Source organism: Oncorhynchus nerka, linkage group LG25, assembly GCF_034236695.1.
Source record: "Oncorhynchus nerka isolate Pitt River linkage group LG25, Oner_Uvic_2.0, whole genome shotgun sequence".
NCBI classification, from domain to species: Eukaryota; Metazoa; Chordata; class Actinopteri; order Salmoniformes; family Salmonidae; genus Oncorhynchus; species Oncorhynchus nerka.
Window position 1 is genome coordinate 57,306,637 of NC_088420.1, and position 6,850 is coordinate 57,313,486.

At 47.0% G+C, this 6,850-nt stretch overlaps 1 pseudogene; it reads left to right on the forward strand.

Moving 5' to 3' along the window:
- Nucleotides 1-5,009, forward strand: LOC135564557 (FYVE, RhoGEF and PH domain-containing protein 6-like; annotated as a pseudogene).
- Nucleotides 5,010-6,850: the final 1,841 nt, after the last annotated feature.

The window sequence follows — 6,850 nt, forward strand, 5'->3', positions numbered from 1 at the left end:
ATGTCCAGAAGTATAGGTCTTCTGAACTGCAGAAATGGAATACAGCATCAAGAGAACAAGAAACCAGATTGTGATTATATTATTCCAATTTGTCAGTGTAGCCAGAAGAACTGTCTGTGGGTGGGGAATGGTAACACACCGGATGTAGAGATTGACAAAATTGAAAAAGACTTGAAAACGTTGCATAACAATAGCAAAATGGAGGAATCCAGAATAGAGCTTGTTCCCAAATCTCGATCTCGAGAGAACAAAGGAGACGACAACAACAAGAGCCAAGCAGTAAACAACACTTTACCAGATGTTTGTGTACAGGCTGTGTTGCTGTCCACTAATAACCACCTCTTAAACACAAATCAGAACATCAAATCAGACATTGTGACGTCAGCACACCCTGACATAGTGCCCTCTTCCTCAGGAGAGCACCCAGAGCAATGACGCCAATGGTGGTGGTGACACCATCCCCTCCTCTTGTTCTATTGGTAGAGACACTGGCAAGCCCAATCAAAACCCAGCTGTACCTAGGAAGCCTCTCCCCCTCTCTGTACCCCGGAAACCCAGGAAGTCTGCCCTGGTTAGACAGGAAGACCCAGAGGAGGGGAGGGGTCAGACAGAGGGGAGGGAATGGAGGGAAACAATGGTCAGAAAGGTGAAGGTGTCACTGGAGAGGAAGAACAGCCTGTCTCTGTCTGCCAACGCACACCTGCTTGTCACGCACACAACATTCCTGCCAGGACCAGTGAAAGCTGGGAGGGTCTTCCATCGTCCAGTACACCCTGCCCTCCACCTGCAGCCCCTTCCAGAAAGAAAGCCTTTCTGTCTGAACCTGAGAATGCAGCACAGACCTTTTCCACCTCCTCCCATCCGCACCTCCCTCAGGATGTAGAGGAGGAGAATAAGGGATGGGTGGATGACAGTGTCTATGAAAAGGAGTGTTCAGTAGATAAGAAGGTGATCCATGGTGAGATTACTTGTCATCCTTTCTCGACCAGTCTGCCCAACCAGCTGGAGCTCAACTCCAACTGCCACTCGCCTTTCACCGTGGCAACCAGCAAGATGGCCGTTGTCCCCAAGAAACCACAGGGACACAGCTCCCCGTCAGCATTGGTACTGAAGAAGGAACTGTCAGAAGAGGGAAAAGGGGAGAAAGGAAAGACCTCAGACAGTGATGATGATGGACGTGTACTCGCTAAGGGCAGTTAAGTTGGCAGGGCTCTAAATATGAAAGCTATGAGAGCGCTAGCTGCAACCCCAGGGGAGCGACCAGGAAGGAGCATCCTGCAGATGCTGGTATCACCTATCTCCAGTAAGAACAGCATTGGTGAAACACTGATGCTGTCCAAGCCGCCTCGCTCCACCCTGGGGAAAGGGAGAACCAAGTCCTTCTCCTCTGCCGAGTTCACCCGCTCCGATGGACAGAAACTTAATTCCTTCCGGAGGCCCCTGGAGCTGAAGCTCTCTGTCAAGACGCTGCCTAAGCTGCTAGCCAAGGCAGGCCAGTCTTTAGACTGCACTGCAGCTGACGCAGAGGCTGAGTAGTATGTGAATGGTGGCGGCCAAGATATCAATTTTCAAGATCACCTGGGGATGTCGGGCTCACGCAAGTTCTCCTGACCCCAGCTTGGGGTGATTGAGGTGGGGGTGGAGCAGAGCGTGGATAAGTTCCGTTACCTCGGAGCGGCACAGGCTCCGGAGATGGAGCATGAGAATGTGTGGTATTAAGAGGAGATGCCAGAGTATGTCATCCTACCTCTGGGACTGGGGAGTGGGGGGCCGGTGGGTACGCCTCCGGACCAGTCGGACTGGCACAACCACCTGTATTATGATAATATATACGAGGAACAGGAGCCGTACCATCCCCTGGAGAAACACATTGAACATCAACAGCGGAAGCATAGTGTGTAACGGTATTCATCTTCTGAAGAAGAGGAATCATCGGACCAAAGCTCAGAGTGGTAAGTGTTCATTCTTTCTTTATTAAAACTGAACACTAAAACAAAAGGTGGAAATTAACTACCCACAAAAACCATGTGGGGAAAAGCTACCTGGGGAAAAGCAACGATAGACAGCTGTCCCTGATTGAGAACCATACCCAGCCAAAACAAAGAAATACAAAAACATAGAAAAAGGAACATAGAATGCCCACCCAAATCACACCCTGACCAAACCAAAATAGAGACATAAAAAGCTCTAAGGTCAGGGCGTGACATAGTGAGAGGTTTTTCTTACTCTTTTTGTCATTTTTTTTTCTTCTAGGTAAAGGGACCCATACACTTAAAAAAAAAATATATATATATATATATATTTACAGGATTAAACAAATTTGTGTGTTTCATTGGAGAGAGGAGAGATACTGTAGTGGGAAAGATAGATGGAGAGTGAAAGTGTCACAAAGGCAGTTGGTCTAATTCAAACCCACAGCAACACAATGTGACTAACTCTATTTGAGCTATTCCACGCAAGTGTGGACGGGAAATATTTCTGGTATCTCAGATTATTTTGGCAAAAATATTTTTATGATTATCTCAAAACTAACCTTTTTGATTTTGTTCATTTTTAAACATATTGTACATCACATTTCCAGAATGGGCTCTCTAGTACTTTTGAAAATATGACCCATTTCATACATAGAGATTGACGTTATAGGTCATTAACCAATCACAGCCTTCCTTTAGGATTGCACATTCAGCAAATCACTAGCAGAGTGATATTCCACTTCCACTTCACTATTTTGGGAACAGTGGGTTACCTGCCTTGTTCAAGGGCAGAACAACATATTTTTACCTTGTCAGCTCGGGAATTCGATCTAACAACCTTTCGGTTACTGGCCCAGTGCTCTAACTCCTAGGCTACCATGGTTTGGTAAGAAGAATGCCCCTCTCCCCACCGGTGTGATTACTACCTCTGAGGGTTTAGAGCTTGAAGTAGTCACCTCATACAAGCACTTGGGAGTATGGCTAGACGGTACACTGTCCTTCTCTCAGCACATATTAAAGCTGCAGGCTAAAGTTAAGGTTTCCTCTATCGTAATCACACCTCTTTCACCCCAGCTGCCAAACTAACCCTGATTCACATGACCATCCTACCCATGCTAGATTATGGAGACATACTTTATAGATCGGCAGGTAAGGGTGCTCTCGAGTGGCTAGATGTTCTTTACCATTCGGCTATCAGATTTGCCACCAATGCTCCTTATAGGACACATCACTGCACTCTGTACTCCTCTGTACACTGGTCATCTCTGTATACCCGTCGCAAGACCCATTCGTTGATGCTTATTTATAAAACCCACTTAGGCCTCACTCCCCCCCTATCTGAGATATCTACTGCAGCCCTCATCCTCCACATACAACACCCGTTCTGCCAGTCACATTCTGTTAAAGGTCCCCAGAGCACACACATCCCTGTGGCTGCTTTGCGTGATGTATTGTTGTCTCTACCGTCTTGCCCTTTGTGCTGTTGTCTGTGCCCAATAATGTTTGTACCATGTTTTGTGCTGCTACCATGTTGTTGTCATGTTGTGTTGCTACCATGCTGTGTTGTCATGTGTTGCTGCCTTGCTATATTGTTGTCGTAGGTCTCTCTTTATGTAGTGTTGTTGTCTTTCTTGTCGTGATGTGTGTTTTGTCCTATATTTACTTATTTATATTTTAATCCCAGCCTCCGTTCCCGCCGGAGGCCTTTTGGTAGAACATCATTGTAAATAAGAATTTGCTCTTAACTTACTTGCCTAGTTAAATAGAAAACTGTTCAGTGTTCTGTGCCTTGAACCAACAGCTTAGTGTGTTAGTCAGGCCACTTTATTTCAGAGTGAAACAATCACATGCATCTAACACACATTGAGCCTCTCACAAATATAGCCATACCATAGAATATCTACATTAAACAGGGCATGGCCCCAGAATGCACAAAGGAGGAGGCTACTTGAAGTAGCAACTCACCATGGTCCAGTTCTAAACCAATACCTAACAACAATAGTTCTGCTAAGCCTCCTGCTTGGCTAGGTGGTGTTTTTGTCATATTATAGCTGGTTGGAGCCAAGGGCCTAGGATTAGGGTATAGTTAGCGGGTTTGGAACCAGGCCTTTCTTATGTCTGTGTTGGCCTGTGACACCTTTAACTTCCTCAAGATCAAGTCAACGAGCAGATAGGTAGAGAGGAGTGACCAGCTTGGAGCCGAGCCCTCCGTAATGTTTGGGTTGGCAATAGTGTGGACATCCAGCCAAACTACTCTGACCCAAGGCAATATTTTTTTTCTTCTGTCTGTCAAACAGATATTTCCTTTGTGTTCTCTGTGGTCACTCCAGGAAATGTTGGAATACTGGTGGACTGATGATTTTTCTTCTGTAAGAAAGACACCTCCCTGATGTGAAATGCTTACTCAGGCGTTTTATACCAACCAACCTCTCCTTCCTCTCTCCCTCCTTCACCATCCTACTTTTATATCACACTCTCCTCCACCCTTTCTCTCTCCTAGGTGAGTGGTACGTGTGTGTTTTTGTGTACGTGCATTACTGACTAATCTACTGTTCTCCCAACAGGAGCTCTATAGATGAGGATGTTGGCCAGATGGATGATGACATCATGGTTCACAGCTTGGACGAGGACGATGACACTTCCTCCTGCAACAAAGGGGAACCTGAGCAGCATGGGGAGAGGGAGGTGAGCTGCTAGAAAATAGAAAGAAAATATGCCACTTAGCAGATGATTTGATGTAAGGTTACTTACAGTACAGTGAGTGCATGCATTTCTAGTATATGATCCCTGTGAGAATTGAACCCACGATCTTGGTGAAAATGTAGTGATTGACTTAGTGTTTGTACCTGTGTCTGCGCTAGGCTGACAGTGGTGCCAAGGAGAGCAAGGTAGTCCACATTGCAAGGGAGATCATGAGCTCCGAGAATGTATTGTCAACGTCCTGAAGCTTCTCCATATTGTAATTATTCTGGCATTTTGCCATCTTTGTGCTACGTTTGATACAAAAAACATGTTGACAGACTTATCATTCTCTACAGAACTGTGGCTTGCGTTTTACTGTTCATGAAATATCTAGTGAGAACTCCAGTATGTACTGTAAGTGAGACTTCTCCATTTGTGTTTTGATTATGCTAACCACTGGGGCACAGTCCACCATGAGGGACATACATTGGGTTTCTGAACTGTACACTACTTTCCTCATTCCCGCTATGCCCTCATTCCTAACAGGCAGTTAGAAAAGCCAAGGCTAGCTTTTTCAAGCAGAAATTTGCTTCCTGCAATACAAACTCTAAAAAGTTCTGGGACACTGTAAAGTCCATGGAGAATAACTGCTCTTCCTCCCGGGGAAGGACTGCCCGTTCCATGATCTCGCCATCACGGTTGACAACTCCATTGTGTCCTCCTCCCAGAGCGCTAAGAACCTTGGCGTGATCCTGGACAACACCCTGTCGTTCTCAACTAACATCAAGGCGGTGGCCCGTTCTTGTAGGTTCATGCTCTACAACATCCGCAGAGTACGACCCTGCCTCACACAGGAAGCAGCGCAGGTCCTAATCCAGGCACTTGTCATCTCCCGTCTGGATTACTGCAACTCGCTGTTGGCTGGGCTCCCTGCCTGTGCCATTAAACCCCTACAACTCATCCAGAACGCCGCAGCCCGTCTGGTGTTCAACCTTCCCAAGTTCTCTCACGTCACCCCGCACCTCCGCTCTCTCCACTGGCTTCCAGTTGAAGCTCGCATCCGCTACAAGACCATGGTGCTTGCCTACGGAGCTGTGAGGGGAACGGCACCTCAGTACCTCCAGGCTCTGATCAGGCCCTACACCCAAACAAGGGCACTGCGTTCATCCACCTCTGGCCTGCTCGCCTCCCTACCACTGAGGAAGTACTGTTCCCGCGCAGCCCAGTCAAAACTGTTCGCTGCTCTGGCCCCCCAATGGTGGAACAAACTCCCTCACGACGCCAGGACAGCGGAGTCAATCACCACCTTCCGGAGACACCTGAAACCCCACCTCTTTCAGGAATACCTAGGATAGGATAAAGTAATCCTTTCTCACCCCCTTAAAAGATTTAGATGCACTATTGTAAAGTGGCTGTTCCACTGGATGTCTTAAGGTGAACGCACCAATTTGTAAGTCGCTCTGGATAAGAGCGTCTGCTAAATGACTTAAATGTAAATGTAAATTTGGAAAGGCACACACCTGTCTATAAAGGAATTGTCCGTAAGAGCTCAGAGACAGGATTGTGTCGAGGTACGGATCTGGAGAAGGGTACCAAAACATTTCTGCAGCATTGAAAGTCCCTAAGACCACAGTAGCCTCCATCATTCCTAAATAGAAGAAGTTTGTAACCACCAAGACTCTTCCTAGAGTTGATCAAATAGGGGAGAAGGGCCTTGGTCAGGGAGATGACCAATAACCCACTGGTTACTCTGACAGAGCTCCAGAGTTCCTCTGTGGAGATGGGAGAAACTTCCAGGACAACCATCTCCGCAGCACTCCAGCAATCAGGCCTTTATAGTAGAGTGGCCAGACGGAAGTCACACCTCAGTAAAAGGGATATGACAGCCCGCTTGGAGTTTGCCAAAAGGCACCGAAAGGACTCTCAGACCATGAGAAACAAGATTCTCTGGTGTGATGGAACCAAGATTGAACTCTCTCGCCTGAATGCCAAGTGTCACGTCTGGAGGAAACCTGGCACCATCCCTACGGTGAAGGAATCATGCTGTGGGGATGTTTTTGAGCGGCAGGGACTGCGAGACTAGTCAGGATTGAGGGAAAGATGAACGGAGCAAAGTGAGATCCATGATGAAAACCTGCTCCAGAGGGCTAAGTGCCTTAGACTGGGGCGAAGGTTCACCTTCCAACAGGACAATG